The sequence below is a fragment of the Equus asinus genome, chromosome 5, assembly GCF_041296235.1.
Source record: "Equus asinus isolate D_3611 breed Donkey chromosome 5, EquAss-T2T_v2, whole genome shotgun sequence".
NCBI lineage: Eukaryota > Metazoa > Chordata > Mammalia > Perissodactyla > Equidae > Equus > Equus asinus.
This window is the reverse complement of record NC_091794.1, coordinates 57,843,019-57,860,536: the sequence shown is the minus strand read 5'-3', so window position 1 is coordinate 57,860,536 and position 17,518 is coordinate 57,843,019. Positions and strand designations below refer to the sequence as shown.

The 17,518-nt window shown below is 40.3% G+C and overlaps 1 protein-coding gene across 7 annotated transcripts in view; it reads left to right on the top strand.

Moving 5' to 3' along the window:
- The window catches only part of PPM1L (protein phosphatase, Mg2+/Mn2+ dependent 1L), a 256,846-nt gene that overhangs the window by 81,454 nt on the left and 157,874 nt on the right, over positions 1-17,518 (top strand). Inside the window, exon 1 of one of the 7 annotated variants that reach the window (XM_070509590.1) lies at positions 13,502-13,623. The exons of the other annotated variants lie outside the window; for them this stretch is intronic. The gene's annotated coding sequence lies outside the window, so the exon portion shown is untranslated. Of the gene's footprint in view, positions 1-13,501; positions 13,624-17,518 lie in introns of those variants that run through there. 7 annotated transcript variants of the gene reach the window in all.

Sequence of the window (17,518 nt, the reverse complement as noted above, 5' to 3'; positions counted from 1 at the left end):
GTGGTTTATTATAGAATTTATGTTTATAATGCAATGATATCTATATTTTATTTTCTTTGGAGTTCACCGAAAGCAGTGCGATTTCCCCAATTAACTGAAAACAGATATCATTTTGGGTACTGTATTAGTTCCCTGTGGCTGCTGTTACAAATTACCATAACTTTCGTGGCTTAAAAGAATAGAAATTTATTCTCTCACAGTTCTGAGGCCAGATGTCTGAAATCAAGGTGTTGGCAAGGCTGTGTTCCCTAAGAAGGCCCTAGGGGAGCATCCGTCCCTTGCCTCTTCTAGCTTCTGTTGACTCCTGGCACTCCTTGGCATGTGGCTACGTGCTCCAGTCTCTGCCTCTGTGATCACATTGCCGCCTCCTCTGAAAATTCCCTCTGATTGCGTTTAGAGCCCACCTTGATAATCCAAGGTAAACGTCTTTCTCCAGATCCTTAATTTAATCACACCTGTTGCTCTATAAGGTGATACTCACAGGTTCCAGGAAGTAGGACGTAGACATGGCTTTTTTGGGGACCATCATTCACTCCGCTACAGATACTTTGTCCTTTCTTATTGGTCTGTAAGATTCAGAATGTTAATCTACCTATTCTACCTGAATTAAGAATGTATCATGATAATCTTTCTAAAATTCTGAGTAGATCTAGATGGAAGTAAAAATATGAACTTTTGCCTTTCCCAATCAGCCTAGATTTAATTATCCATGCTATAGACTGCATCAATGCAATAAAAAATAGAAAATCTGAAAGGGAAGATAATCTCAGTGTCATTTATATTTGACCTTTGTCAATTATAAAAGTATAAAAACATTAAAATCATTAAAATATTAAAAAAAAATTTTTGCCATTATTTATGCACCTGGAAAGAATACTTTCCATGAGTGATAGGGGATACATTTGGGTTATGCTGAATGAGTGTTGAAAATAGTTTATTTGGGGTCAAACTTTTGTCAATGAAATAATCCATAAAGTATATACATTATGAGCAAGTTAGCAGGAGTATTTTGATGCAAAATGTTTGTGAAATTAAAGATAGTTTGCACTGGGTTTGTTTACAGTTTAATTCATTTTGACAATGCCGACAAAATATTTCTCCTTTTCATGTGTTCAGAAAGAAGAGAGCATGTAATGTCAAACCTTCATTAACCTTCCTCTGCGTCTACCTGGTCTTTCCCTACACAAACAGGTATTTATGTTATAATTGCAAATCCACATACATCGGTTGCTGATAGCAGTGTCAAGTCAGTGTACCCGACTAGGGAGACTTACTGAATTTTCAGGTGGTCTTGGCATGTAGGCAGGCAGTGCCAAGTTATATAGACAGATCTCTCTTCTATGCCTTAGAAATGTCTTCTACGTGTAAACCAGATGGATGTCTTGACTCCATTATGAGGTTCAGTTAGTTTAAAAATAAAGACTGGGGCCTGGGGAAAAGTTAGTCTTCTTGCTCATGTATACCTGAAATTCAGGGAACTTGTTTTGAAGGAGCCAGAACTGGTTGGTATATCTCTGGGGACTGTCTTTAGGCTCTGGGCTGGGTCACATTTTCCCAGTCCTTCTGTATAGGGTAAAGGTGGTGGAGTGTACAGGGTGAGGTGTTTTCAGGATATACCTCTCTGGGTGCCACAGAGAACACAGTGTGTGGGGAACAGTGAAAGATGAGGGTGGAACCATTCATGGAGTCCTAATCATGGAGGGCCTTGAATACTAGGCTTAGAGATTTAGATTTTCTTCCTTTTCTGATCCTGTCCCTCTCATTTAATCTTTCTCTGTATTTATTTTCATCTTAGATGACAGTGGATTTACTTACATTAATTTTCCTTTCTATAATTTTAAACAAGTTTCTGAAACTCCTTTCCAAAAATGTATTTTGATGTTTAATTCTAAACTTCCTATCCTTTACTTGGCCAAAAGCAGCAAGCAAAAAAACCCTGGATCTGGAGGTGTTTTTTTTTTTTTTTTTTTTTTTGCTGAGGAAGATTCACCCTGAGCTAACATCTGTGCCAGTCTTCCTCTATTTATATGTGGGTCGCTGCCACAGTATGGGTGACAAGTGGTGTAGGTCCACTCATAGATCCGAACCTGTGAACCTGGGCCACCAAAGTGGAGCATGACAAACTTAACCACTAGGCCACTGGGCCAGCCCCTTGGATTCTGACTTTTAAAAGTTTTCTACCACTTTAAAAAAAAGAAAGAGGTTAGTATTTTTGATATTAAACTTCTCTTTAAAAAATGCATTTTTCAGACAAAATACGGGAATTTTGCTTCCAAAAGGTCATGGTTTCTTCTTTCTAATTACGTTCTTTAAGATTCTGACAGTGTGTGCCCTGAAAATTATCCTACTATAACTCTGAAATGTACTTTTCACAGAATTCAACACATTTCATCTTTAGCCCAGCAGTCTTAGGACTTAAACCATTATTCATAAAAACCACAGGTTTAGAATTAAAAAAACCAAAATTCCTGCTTTGACATACAACTAAAATTGTTCTGGTTTTGTTTCTGGTTGGATCCTCAAGGTTGGGCTTGGTGACTAAGTGATGTAATTAAGATGACTGCCTTAAAAATACAATGTAAAAACCAGTCATCTCTTGTCTTTTGTCTTACAAGTGGGACCATATCGTTTTCTGAACTTGGTGTGTATAATGGTCCTTTTGTGTGTGGATTCCATTCATTTATATTCTACTGTTTGTTCATTCATTCTTTCATATTGCGTTCTATTCTACACCAGTCCTGTGAATACAGAAATGCAAGGCATGATTGCTGCCCTTAAAGAGGTTACAGGCTTGTGGGAGAGGCAGGCATATAAACAAATAATTACAGCCTAAAATAATAAATGCTATTATAGTGGTAAGACAAAGTCCTCCTTGTGGCTTAAACTCTCTGCCCACATTGCTAAACTGATTATTTTCTTCTGTGCACCTTTTCTCCTTGTCCCTCAACCTCTTTTTCAGATAGACGTGTGTGCATATTGCTTGCAGGCTCTTTCCTGCTCCCAGAATTCCGTGTTTTAGGTGTGAAGCCTTTTCCTGTGACTGCTCCTTTGCTGACTCTTTTGGTAGCCCTCTCCAATATCCCAGCTTTGCCTTTAAATGTTAACAGAGAGAAAAATAATGTGTCTCCTCATTAGTGATGCATTTAGGGTGTCACAGTTGATAGGAAAAATGACGAAGCCTACTGTCCTGAAAGAGAAATCATCCGTTGTGTATAGTGTGACCTTTCTATAGAACCTGGAACCAGGTCTGTACATATATGTACATCTATATGCGGTAAATAGAGCAATGCCTTCATTTTAGGACAAATAAAATGGAGGATTGTCTGTGTAGGTGGTATTAATTTATCTGTGTGAATTCTGAATGAATTACTGAAAGCTTGAGCTATAGCCCTCCCTCTCTGAGCCTGGGCACTTCGCTTTCGCACCTGCAGTAGGGGGTTGGTGTCGTGGACATTTGTTTTGTCTGCTCTGCTTCCATTGCTCGCTATTCTTAGGGAGTTGCTACTTTCCCTCATCTGGTCCTCATTGTTCGGGTGGGTCCAACCCAGTCCAGGCCCTTTTATCCTTTTATCCATGTGCATGTGACCTAGGCCAGGTAAATGAATCACCCCCTCCCTGGACACTGTGGTGGGTTAGGGCCAGCAGGCAACCAGGCTCCATGAATCAGAAGTCAGCTTCTGGGCTTCGTCTGCAACAACTGAGAAGAAGCTTACTTTCCAGGAAGGTTCATGGAAAGCTGGAATTGTAGGGAACCTCCACAGGGGGAGAACTGGAGATGGAGCCTACACAGAGGAAAGGAGATCCAATGGATATCTACATCTGCTACTGCCTTTTCACATCTTTGACCAATAAAGGCTTTTTTGTTGTTTTTCTTAAGCTGATTTGAGTTGTCCTTGTGGCTGTCACATGCAAGTGGCAAGGTCCAGGCTAATTCACCTGGGTTAGTTAACCTCCAAGCCCTTTCTGTTTTCCACAGTCGGTGATTCTCTACCTTGCTGTATCACATGCAGGTTAGCTTACTTTGATTGAATGAGGTTAGGCAAACAGTAACTGGACCTTCTCAGGAGGAGCAGCTTCTCCATCCGAGAAGTATCAGTGGAAGGGGCAAGAGTGGCAGTTCTATATTTTGATCTCATTTATATTTATTTTACAGCGTACTTCACCTTTTATGACTCTTATCTACTACCCTTTATCTAGTTATATTCACGCCTAGTAGGGCCTATAAAAAAAAAAAAGAAAAGCAAAATTCCACTTGAGGGGCTGCCCGGTGGCGCAGCGGTTTAGTGCGCACGTTCCGCTTCGGCAGCCCAGGGTTCGCCGGTTCACATCCCGGGTGTAGACATGGCACCACTTGGCAAGCCATGCTGTGGCAGGCGTCCCACATATAAAGTAGAGGAAGATGGGCAGGGATGTTAGCTCAGGGCCAGGCTTCCTCAGAAACACGAGGAGGATTGGCAGCAGTTAGCTCAGGGCTAATCTTCCAAAAAAAAAAAAATTTCACTTGATGTTAGAAATGACAAGCAAAAATTATCCCTTTCTGAGTCACATACACAAATGATCCCATTCTGAGCCACCCCACCCCTTGGTTAATATGTGCATTTGTGATGATAACTTTTTAAGACTAAGAAAACCCCGCGCGATGCCTGATAAAACTGTCAGGTGTTTGTGAGAGGGTTCATGAGGTAGGGAGGTGGAGTGGAAAGAACATGGACGCAGAAGTCCGAGGGGAGTCCTGGCTCCACCCTTATTTAGCTGTAACCTTGATCGAGTCATGTAAACTTCCTTCGCCTTTGAAATGTTCGGGTTGTTGTGAGGATGGTGTGTGTGAAAGCAGTTTACGTCTGAAACCTGATGATGACTGAAATCAGTAAGGAATGAATGAGCCCAGCTATTCAGTGAGTTTCATTAATGAATTTGTGATAGAAGCAACAGATTGGGAAATATTGGGAGATAAGATTAGGCATGAAGATAGTTTCAGATTTTGAAATCCCTCCTGAGGAGTTTGAATTTATTTAAAGAAGTGAGTGTTTGTTACCTCTCCCAGGTACCCTCCTCCAGATCATTTCTTAAATTTTGTTCCTTTTTCTTCGTTCCCACGGCCAGGACAAACTCCTAACTCATCCTGTGGATCCCAGCCTATTCCTTATCCAACATCCTGTTACCACATTTTCTTCCTAAAAATAATATACCCTATTTACATGAAGAGGGCAGCTGGATATAGTGTCTGATAGAATATAGAGGTGAAAGATGGACTGAGTAAAAATCTATCTGAGAGATGGGATAATGGTGTCCCTGTATAGACCTGGAAGTTATGAAGTCAGTCCACTTTATGAGTCCGAAGGTCCTGTCTTAGTCAGTTTGGGCTGCTATAACAAAATACAACAGACTGGGTGACTTCAGCAGCAAACATGTATTTCTCACACTTCTGAAGGCTGGGAAGTCCAAGACCAAGCTGCTGGTTGATTCGGTGTTTGGAGAGGGTGCTCTTTCTGGTTTGTGGACGGCTGCCTTCTTGCAGTCTCCTCACAAGACGGAGAGAGAGAGAGAGAGAAGAAGCAAGCACTCTCCTGACTCTTGAGGGCTCTCATCCCAATCATACGGGCTCTACCTTCATGAACTCATTATCTCCCAAAGGCCTTATGTCTGGATGCCATCACATTTGGGATTGGACTTCAACATAAGAATTTTGGGGGGGGACACAAATGTTTGGTCAATAGGAGATCCTTAAGACATGGCTTGGCTTTGATTTTTTTTCAGATAAGAGGTTGAATCAAAGTGGAAGGTCACATAGTGTATTGTTAGTAGCACAGCTAGGAAGAGAATCTTTATTTGCTGACTCCACGGCCAGTGTTCTTTCTTCTCCATCATACAGGCTCCCTGTGACATCAATCCAGAGATTACAGTGGAAGCTTTAATATTAGAGTAAGGATTATAACGAGGGCCAACTGTATACTAGGCAGAATATAGTATAATTTCCTACCATTGGCTGGATACAAATCTGAAGATGCTGATAGCTTTGACATGAAAAAGCCAAGATGTTGGACCATTTAGGTAGGGTGGGTGATAGGGAAAAGCTGCCTTATCAAGTGCTTAGTGGCTGAGATAAAGAAACACTGTCATTCTTTTTTTCATGCCAACTCATCTTATAGGCATTATAATGTAACTGTTATCTAGAATGTGAGTTTTGATGCCAAATAATCCTGTATTCGATTCCTGGCTCATACTTGCTGTGTGATATACCTTTGAGCTTCAGTTTCCTAATCTGTGAAGTGGGGATAATAACAACTATCTCATAGGGTTTTTGTATGTATTGATGATTATATTAGTTTCCTGCTGCTGCTGTAACAAATTATCAAAAATGTAGTAGCTTAAAACAGCACAGTTTATTTTCCTAGTTCTGGAGGTCAGACTTCTGAAAATGGGTCTTATGGGGCTAATTGAGGTATGAGCAGGGCTATGTTCCTTTTGCAGGCTCTAGAGGAGCCATGTAAGGTAACATATTCATAGGTGTCAGGGATTAGGTAGAGGGAATGTAACTCTGATGGTCCTGCCTCCTCCTTATAAGGACCCTTGTGATTATGTTGGGCTCACTCAGATAATACAGGAGAATCTCCCTATCTCAGTATCTTTAACATCATCACATCTGCAGAGTCCCATCTGCCATGTAAGGTAACATATTCGTAGGTGTTAGGGATTAGGTAGTGGACATCTTTGGGGGATCATTGTTCTGCCTACCACACTGATGGTGACAATACTAAGGAAGATGATGGAGCATAGTAGCTACTACTATTAATATTTCACTTTCTTCCCAAATTACTTCTAATATTTTGTCAAAGAAGATAAGCTCTTCTATCCCAAAACATGAAAGAAGAGCAAGGGTGGCCTAATAAGGGGCTTTGATAAAAGCTGCTTCACCCTGCAGTCGAAAATGGCTCCCTTCACAGGGCTGCCTGGAAACCCCTGCAATGTTTACATTAGTTGTCCTTTTGATTCAGGCAGTGAAAGGCTAGCAAAATGTAATTATGTTTTCTGGAAGGAAACGAACTGTCAGTCTAGCACACATGACTGTTAGGAATTGACTGAGGCTCTGAGGAGATGTGACAGGACGTGGGTTTTGATTTAGAATGAGATAAAGGAGTCGTTCATAGCAGAGGGCTAGTATTCGTATTGGAAATATTGGCCAGTCTGTTTGGCTCAGGTCCTGGTAAGGGAATGATGTAACACAGAAGATGAACAGAAAGTTTTAGTCTCCATCCCTGATCCTGCACACTGGTGTGTGTACACACACACACACAGTTCTAAAACCATAATACTGCCAAATTCCCAAGTGAGCCTTAGTTTTTAGGGAAAACCATGGATAAAAATGAAGAGGCCAAAAAAACTTGAGAGAAGTGGCAGCAGAATAAAATGATGATCAGCTTTTAAAAAACACTCGTGTAAAGAATACCCCCTGCTGGGGGGCCGGCCGGGTGGTGCAGTGGTTAAGTTTGCACGTTTCTCTTCGGCGGCCTGGGGTTCACTGGTTCGGATCCCAGGTGCGGGCATGGTACCGCTTGGCAAGCCATGCTGTGGTAGGCATCCCACAGATAAAGTAGAGGAAGATGTTAGCTCAGGGCCAGTCTTCCTCAGCAAAAAGAGGAGGATTGGTGGCACATGTTAGCTCAGGGCTAATCTTCCTCAAAAAAAAAAAAGAAAGAAAGAATACCTCTTGCCTTAATTTTCTTTCTAATTTATTATAAATTGTAAGTATACTGAGGAGAAAAATAAAGAAAAGGCTGTCATTTTCATTAAAAACACAAGTCACACAAATTGTTACACAGTAGGCGGATACTCCACTAATTTTGACAGCTACTCCATGTGTTCATTTTACTAGCCTTTCTCAGATGCAATACCTGTGTGGCTTTTAGGTCAACAATACGCATAAACCACACATAAACCAGACATGTCCACTAACACATTTTCTCGTAGCAGCTGTTTTTGTCAATTGGTGACAAGTATAAATTAGAATTTTTTTGGCTTCAAATGAAATACCACAGATTAAAATAGTGATTTTAAACTAAAGTCTAGAATTTTAAAAATGAAGACTTGGAGACCACATTAAAAACAGTCAATAGCAAACCAGAGGCCCTTAGTTTCTGGTCCTACCTTAGCTTTCTGTCCCTCTTTCTCAGCTTCTGGGATATCAGTGTTGCCTACTGGTCATCTAAGTTTCCTTTTTTCTGCCTGGCATGTGTGTATTTTCCTTCCCCCTCTAAATGCCTTTTGTGATTAAATTATTGCATCCTACAGAAATTTCACTGCATCTCTATTATTGCTATCTCGAGAAAGCTTTGCTCTTATCACCCACTGGTGAAACAGGTTACATTTGTTGTTAACGCTCCAACCCCTCGTCCTAGCGCAGATAAATCATGTGCTGTTGTGCAAAGTGTGTAGTGCTTGTACACGTGTGACTCTGAAGTTATTAAGCTGTGAGAGGGGCACCCTGTAGACTGGACGTTGTCAAGTGTGTTGTTGCAGTTTTAACAACAATTTATAATTACTAGTTGGCTCCTTGGTCACACACATATGCCTAAGTCTTCACGTGAGCCGTTCCTCCCGCCTGAAGCCCTCATGCCCTCTGCTCTCCTTGAACACTCTCATCTGCCAGATGCCAAGGGGGTAGATCGAGGGATTTCTCGTCCCCTGAAGGACGCCTGTGGAGAACTCAGGGTGAGAATGTCCATTCTGTGAGGAAGTTAACTAGTCTAATTGAATATTGAATTGGAAAACCAGCTGGATGGAGGTAGGAAGATGAAGGAACCCTGTGTAGGTAAAGAAGCTGGTTTCAGCCTGAAAGTCTTGTGACAGGCCGTCTCCGAATCTGTACCTCCCTCGCTGGTAGTTTTACGTAGATTTGCTACCACCTATATTGAACTGTGTAGGGATCCTACTGACTCTTTTTTAAAAGTCACGTCCCCAGGAGATCTTAGAACCTCAGTTCTCCCTTGTCTTTCTTGACCAGCATCTGCTTCTGCCCCAGAAAGAAGGTGTGAAAGGATATATAAATGAAAATTAGAATTCCAGAGTAATCCGTTTATCTCTATTTAGTCATAGTTAATTTCAAATCTTGATCAATTCTTTCAGCAAATATTTTTTTGAGCAGCTGCTATTTGGCAGGTGCTGGGCATAAATGGATGAATAAGACATGAATCTTGTCTACATGGATAACCGCCAGTGCTGACACGGTGCTATTTCTGCGAGAGATCCTTCCTGTCCCTAGGGAAAGGCCTAAGGCTCAGTCTTCATTGGGGAAGACTGTTTATTCTCAACAGGCAGTAAAGGGTAGAAGGTTGCAGAAACTTCTGGATAAAGTATCAACCAGGATTGTCTGGGAAGTTTATGTCTTAGGAGGGGGTAGGAAAATTGGCAATGACTCAGAGTTGCAAATTTAAAGAAATACATAACTTAAAAAACCCAATGATATTTATAAAAAGTTGAACTTTAATCTACCACGTGTCGTCTGCAGATGAAGACAACCCAGTGTACCAGTTTACACAGGTCAGGAAAAGCTAGCCAAATAAGGAAGAGTGTTTTGAAAAACAAAGCAAATTTAAAAAATTCTAGTATCTTTGTCCTAGCCATAATTTGTTTCTGATGTATCCAGTTCTGATGCCAAATATCAGAAAGCAGAGAGCTGAGGTGTTCTGGAAAAGTCAATAATTGAGGCTCTCAAATGGCTTCAGTATAATGACTAACCAGGAAGACTGACTTTCCAGAAAGATGAAATTTCAGAGGAGACATGATCTAGGTTTACGAAATCATGAAGTACGTGAATAGGTCAGATATGAACTTGTTCATCAAATTCTAGAAACAGTTTAAAGCTTTGAAAAAGTAATTTTAGGGTAGATGAAGGTCGCAGGGATTTTAGTTTATTGTTGACCTTAAGGCACACGCTGTAGGATTGCCTAATAGAAAACCACTTTAAGGTAAGTATCTTTTGCTATTGTAGTAATTAGCTCCCCTTAGATTAGTTTCAAAGTTGTTTGGCCTTTTTCTGAATTTAGTTATGAGCCAAATGAGTCTTTTAGCAGATTTTCAGATCCAAGTAGGAAATTCTTTATTTCAGTGAGTGATATAGACTTATTAAATTGATACCCATTAAGTAGTGGATGGTAGATTCATAGTGGATTGTTAAAGAAATAATGTTAAATAGAAATAATGTTAAATGTGTATCTCTTAGTTTTCATGGAGAGCAAATGTATTTTTTTCTTAAAACGTGTTTTGATATTTCTGTTAGAGACCAAATACCAAGTTGACTACTGATCTCATTCAAGAAGGAATCTTACATTATCCTGAACTATTACAGCCGCTATGGCTTTTTTTCTCCCCCATTAGACGCAGTCGGGGAGTTTTCTCCTCTCCATGTCCAGAAAGGTACTGGCTAAATTTTAGCTCTTCTGAATATCAAGAGAGTAAAGCCTTCGACTTACAAAATACCTGTTTTGTATTTAGTACCATGCAGAATGGTCAGGCAGACGCCCTCTTTGGGTTTTTAATATTAATGAGATGATTTCACTTTATTAGTTTTATAAATTATAAAGGCCAGTGGAGCTGTTTGCTAGATTTTACCATCGGCTCAAGCTAGTGAAGCCTTAGTCCATGAAAACATGACAAACTTTTACAATGTTATTCTGCTTTGTTGGAAAGATCCATTTCACATACACACTTGATGGCTTACTCACATTTCCTTTAGAAATACCGAACAGTTAGTACTTGATTCCTACCATTTTAGATGATGTGCTCATGATGAGAATAATACTGAAATAATGATACATATCACTACATAGTATAAGCATTGAATGTCTTTGAATTTTAAGATTTCTATCTTAAAACCACTTTAATAGATCTCTCTTAAAAGTTGAAGGTGGGGGCTGGCCCAGTGGCGCAGCGGTTAAGTGCGCACCTTCCACTTTGCTGGCCTGGGGTTTGCCGGTTCGGATCCCGGGTGCGGACATGGCATCGCTTGGCAAGCCATGCTGTGGTAGGTGTCCCACATATAAAGTAGAGGAAGATGGGCACGGATGTTAGCTCAGGGCCAGGCTTCCTCAGCAAAAAGAGGAGGATTGGCAGCATTAGCTCAGGGCTAACCTTCCTCAAAAAAAAAAAAAGTTCAAGGTGACATCCATGGTGCTGTACAAAGGTGTGATAATGGTAAACTACCAGTCCCCAAACAGCACTCAGGGGCTGGCTCCGGGGCATAGTGCTTACGTTCTCGTGCTCTGCTGCGGCTGCCCAGGGTTCACCTTGTCAAGCCATGCCGTGGTGGTATCCCACATGCGAAGAAGAGGAAGATTGGCACAGGTCTTGCTTCAGGGCCAGTCTTCCTCACCAAAACAACGACAGCAACAAAGCATTTATCTCCCCTTCTATTTTATGGGCCTTATCTTTATTCATGAGGTATTTTGAGCATCTAATATGCCATCTGATTACCTTTCTCTACTTCGTAATCTCTCAGACTAAAGCTCTTTTTCGTTGCCTTTTATAATCTTAGAATCCATTTATCTTAAACTTTTGAAAGAACTGAGAGAAAAGATGATAAGCAAGTATGTAATTACTGGAAATTACTTGACTATTTTTGAATTTTTCATGAACTCTTAAAAGTACCTGTAGTCTTAATTGATTCAGCAGGAATCTTAAAAATCAGATTTCTATGTACTATTTTGGCCTAAAAAATCAGTTCCATATTCTGTTTCTTGCAGTGGGGCAAACAGGCTTGTTAAGTTGTTTGCATTTCTGTCCTGAGGACATACATCTAAGTGTTACTCCAGGTTGTCTGTCTCCCGTCTTCTCTCCTTCCCCCATCAGACACCTTGTACTGTTACACTGTAACCAAAATCATACTAGTTCTGGGGAATTTTCCTTGACACCTCCTATTTCCTAGTCTTCTTCCCTTCCCTCTGTTTCCTGTAGATGTTTAAATGTAGAAGAAACTTTTGTCCTAAATAAAATATTTTTTAGTCAGTATTGCAAACAGGCAATTGTAAACCTCATCTTTGCTGAGGAAGTACTTGGAAACAAGATTCATTTTCTCCTTTGTTATTCTGGTTAAAAAACAGTGCTGATGCTTTGATGAATGGCTGGTGAGAGCAGCTGGCACAACGTTGGTGGCATGCTGTTCTGCTAAAGGTTAAACAGCTGTGCTGAAATGAGTCATTTTGGTTTAGTCCTTTTAATTGGGAGCTTTTTGGAGGCTGAATTGCAAGATACAACGTCTATGACACTAATACATTTAACATATTTTCAAAAACTATCAGAACTCAGGCAATATAATCTAAACCACTTGACTTCCTACTGGATTAGATTTTGGTTGTCAAGAAAAAATAAAGCCGGTTTTTAAAAGAGCAGGCTGGTCTGCAAAAAGGCTATGAAGAAATAAATCTTTGAATTATAAGCGTTAGGCTGATATTGTAGAATGGCTTCTAAGACTCAGGAATTGGAGATATTCTGTTTTAATCCTCTGTAACCCAGCCACATGCGTCAAACCGAGCACTCTTAATACCTGATATTTTTTAAAAGGGTATAAGAGACCTATTTTTCTTTATACGGTGGATAAATACACAAGTGACACCTATTGCCCGTCCCCTCTGTTCTCCCAACCCTGGTCTCAGGGAATGAGGTCCTGCTCTTTTTCACCTAGGGATACAGGAGGCTGGTGGCAGATGTAATATTTGTGACTTCCTGGAGTGTGGCTTGCCTTCACGGTACCCTGCCAAGACTTCACTGTGGGGGGATTTGGAAGATGAGGGTCAGGAAGCAGGGTCTCACCTGTACAATGTGGCTGTAACATCGACTCCAGCAATCCTGGCATGTGTCAGACTAGTTAGCACCCCTTCCCTCTGGCCACCAGAGCAGGGCCTGCTTGTCACTGGTCCCTCTTCCTTGGATGTGTTTCAATAAAAGTATGGATTTTTTTCCATTAGCTTATTTCCACCTAAAACCCAATCTGAGGAATAAGGATCTAGTTATTCTTGATGCAACTGCTTTATTTTTACTAAAGTGGACAGAGTTTTGTGACACTTAAGAATCAAGTTTTTTTCAAGTCATGGTTTCACTATTAGTACAAAGTTAATCTATATTTTAAATTAAACACAATCTTTGAATCTAAACGTATTTAGTATGACACTTAACTTCTCCTTTTCCAAACTGAGAAAATTGCAAGCAGAACTGAAGGAAATTTCTCATGCAGCTGGATACAAACATTTCAGATTCGTGAAACGTGATCCCTCTGGCCTTAAGTTACTGCTTTGAGTTTAAAACTCTGAGGTCCAGCCCCTTGTTCTCAGGGGAGATCTTTCATGAGTAAGTTTCTGGAATTATGCTGTGATCAAAAGCTGTTTCAGAGTTGGAACTTGGGATCTGGGCTGTATCATACCTGCTTGGGGAATTTGCTTAAAGCCCCAGCCTCTCTAGTGCTCGATTTCCTGCCCTGTACAGTGATATCTAGCTCAGCGGGGCTGTGCGGTTGTACTGAGCTCCTGTCTGTGAAATCTGCTAGTCCAGCCCCTGGGACGGAGGAGCTTCTTTCCTCTTTCCCTTTCTTCAGCCTACGTTAAGAACTGGACTCTGAGGAGCGTTAGGGTAGAGGTAGGGCTTTAAAATTATTATTAGCATAATAGTAACAACATAACTATTTAGATATAAACATTTTCGGTTTCTTATGAATTTCCCATTCATATCCTTTGCCCATTTCTCTATTATTTGCTCAGCTTTAGTGTGATTTGTAAAAGCTCGTAGCTATTAAGGATATAAACCTTATCAGGCATATTGTGAATATTTTTTCTGTTTTGCCTTTTTAACAGAATATATGGTGTTCTCTACTATGGAAAAATTTAAAATTTTGTTTTCATGTCTTGAGATCTGTTGTTTTTCCTTGAATATAAGAACCATCGATTGCATATATATATTGATTTAGAGATATCAAAATGTGGAAAAACAGTCTTAGATTCAATGAAATAGAATGCTAATCTTTTCTAGTTCCTGCCTTTCACGTTGCATATGCTTATGTGTGTCTATACAGAGGTTTGAATGTATGTAAATTGGGCTTATTTTCAATACTCAAAAGAAAGATATTGCAGATATGACTGAGTATAGGAATGTTCTCTCCATGCCAGAAAATTCTAGAAAGAATGCAGTTGCATACAGCCCAGAAGCCCTGGTGACTTCAGGTATTACTATGGCATGCTTTAGTCTTGGCTTGTCCGTTGTTGCCAGAATCACATTTGCCCTCGCTGCTGCACTTGTCCATCTGTCACTGTAACTCTGTCCCTCCTAATATCTATCTCCATGGTAGCAACAATTCAGAATTTGCCCTCAGGACAGGGTTAGTATGTCCTGCCAGCACCTGCCACTTTCCCTTCCAGACCCCGAGTATAGGAGAAAGGGGAGGAGGAGGATGACAAACCCTATAAAGCACAAAGTAGACAGCTAGAACACCGGGTAAGGACTCAGGGCAGAGTGCTGTAACTCCCCCCTCCCCATTGAAGAAAGTTGGCCTGATCTCCTCTCCAGGAAAGACTCAAGGTTGGTTTGTGTCCTCCTAAAGTAATGCAAGAACATAAGAGTATAATAGAAGATTGTTTATGTGGGAGTCAAGACACTAGAAGTATCTAAATGGTTCAAAAAGGACTTTAAATTCATTATCCATTTAAAAAATCAGGGGCCAGCCCTGTGGCTGAGTGGTTGAGTTTGCGCGCTCCGCTTCGGTGGCCCAGGGTTTCGCAGGTTCAGATCCTGGGCGCAGACATGGCACCACTCATTAAGCCATGCTGAGGTGGCGTCCCACATAGCACAACCAGAGGCACTCACAACTGCAGTATACAACTATGTACTGAGGGGCTTTGAGGAGAAGAAGAAGAGGGAAAAAAAGGAAAAGAAAAAGATTGGCAACAGATGTTAGTTCAGGTGCCAATCTTTAATTAAAAAACACAATCATGCCACTGTAATAATTAAGAGCCACTTTCTCTGGTGCAGGATGTAGTAATCACCATCACATCATTAGTGGATGATGTCATGGTGGCCTGAGACCCACAGTACAGGCAGGGTGTTGGACATCCATTGGAACATTGCTGTGTTTCCATGCTAATCATGAACTGCGAGAGTTCTTCAGCATTTCTATGTTTTGGCAGGTAGTGGTGGCTTTAAAGCCACTGAATCTAAAGCCTTAAAATTGTAATTCATTGTCTGAAGCTGATAGTTAGACTTACTGAGGTCCTCCCACATGAAACAGGTCTTTATCCACAATTTATGAAAACAGAATAATTAATAGATAATTATTTAAATTTGTCTTCCGTTAAACAAATGTAGCATGGTTTTAGCTTTTGGCAAATCCTGAAATAATAATAAAAAAAGAGTGAATGCAGCTGTGGCAAAGAGTTTTTTTTTTTTGAAAGAGTAGTTATTTTGAAATCTCAGTAGACAAGTGGGACCTGCCCACTCATCCATTGAGCACATCTTTGTAATTTCTCAGAAATTAAATAGCATGACCCTTTGATTGAATCCAAAGCTGGAAATTTAAATAGGTAACTTCAGAGTAATTGGCTTGAGATCCAAGGATCTATTCTAGAAAGCTTTAAAAATGTTTATTTCCTTTTTACCCCAGCTTTAAAATGTATATAAATGTCAAGGCTTCTGTTTCAAAGTCTGCTGCTATCGTTCTTAAAACTATTTTCGTATAATTGGCACTGTTCAAATCCTTTTCAGAATAGGATTTGAACTTGAGTGGGAAGACAAGATGCTTTGGAAGAATGAAGAATTATATAACAGTGAATCTAAAAACCAAAACAAAAGGAGGTTGAAGGGACAGATCTGATTTATTCCAGAGGAGCAAGAGTAGAAAGGTGGTATATTATCATAATTGTCTTGATGCACATGAATTGTTTGATTTTAGACTTTGGGGATTAGCTATTCTTAAATAAAAGGAAATAGATTTAAGGCTGAAACATGAAGAGGTTAGAATTAGGCAAAGAATCATTCTGTTTGTTTGTTAAACTGAGTTCCTCAACCATCTAAACACGCTGCAGTATACCCATAATTCTATCCTGTTGGTCTGATTAGGTTGTAGAATCTTGAGTCATCCCTGGATAGCTTTTAAACTGACCTGAGATGCTTAGGTATGTCTCAAGGTTGTTTCTAGCCTTAAGATTTAGTGATTTTATTTCAGCAGGTGCTGTAGCTAAGTTATATGCTTGTTTCCCTCCCTCCTTTCTTCCTTCATCTTTCTTTCTAATTTTGTATAATATTGGAAAGTATTTCACATTTAGGTGTCATTTCAAAAAATTCGTATTAAAGCGTCCGTTTTTACTGTGATTCATGTTGTATATTCAGATAGCATAATTGGAACATTTTTATTGAGCAAAAATTGTCCATTTTTGTGTTCTAATTAAAGCTTCCTTTTAATCTATTATTTATTTTTTCGAGCAGTGCCTGAACACTAAAGTTATGTTATATGCAACACAGGTCTCTTCTCTATCTTATTCAGAACCATAATTTGCAGAGAAATATTTCAGTCTTTGCCCAAAGTGAGACACTCTTGTAGTGTTGAAAGGTAATGCGGGCTTTTAGTGAATACTAGCTCACTAAAATCACTCAGTAGTTTAAGTGTATGTTGGCCATTTTCTGTCATTTTGGGGGGCAGAGGTGAGGCAATTGAAATTTTGGGGACAGTGTTTAGGGGCTCATAGCATCCAGCTGTCCAGAAGAAATGAATGAACCGTCCTTACAGAGCATATCATTGGCCTGAATATCTTTACTAAAATAATCCGTCATTACTTGCTTTCCTCTTTTTGCTATTTTCTTATCCTTTTCCTCTTCCATCCCTTTAAAGCTTCGACAACAACAACTGATCAGTTGAGCACCTGCCATATGCCCCATACTAGGAACCTGGGCTTATAGCAGCGAATAAGACAGACAGGTCCCTGCCATCATTTCTTGTTCTCCATTATTTTGTGCTCACTTATATGGCAAGGAGCAAACTAGAATTTTTGCCCTGGTGGTCTAGTGGTTAAGATCTGGCACTCTTGTTACTGGACCAAATGTGGGTCACTTCTTGGGAGTTAAATCAAACTGCACCAGAAGTAGTTGTTTCACAAAGTAGAATTTTTATTTGTGGCATGCAGCAGAGAAAGATGGAGACCATAGAGAATAATTTCACAAAGCTATGGCCCCCCGAGCACAGGAAGATGGGTATCTTTATTTGGAGTAGGGAATGAATATTCAAAAGGGAAGCTTCATCATTGCATATAGAGGTGGGTAAGCTTGCATATGTGTGGTTTGAAATCATGCTTTTATATACATCACGTAACAAAAAAAATGGCTACTCTGCCCCTCCCAGAGGAGGGTAATTTACAGTGTTAATGAGGGCAGGTTACTTTAGTACAACTCTCTGCCTGTCTATGCAGGTGTCAGTCTTGCAGTTGTGGTCTTGGCCGGTCTGGGCTGTTTCAGAGCCACTGGGTCCAGGGCGGTTGTCGCTTAGAGCTTC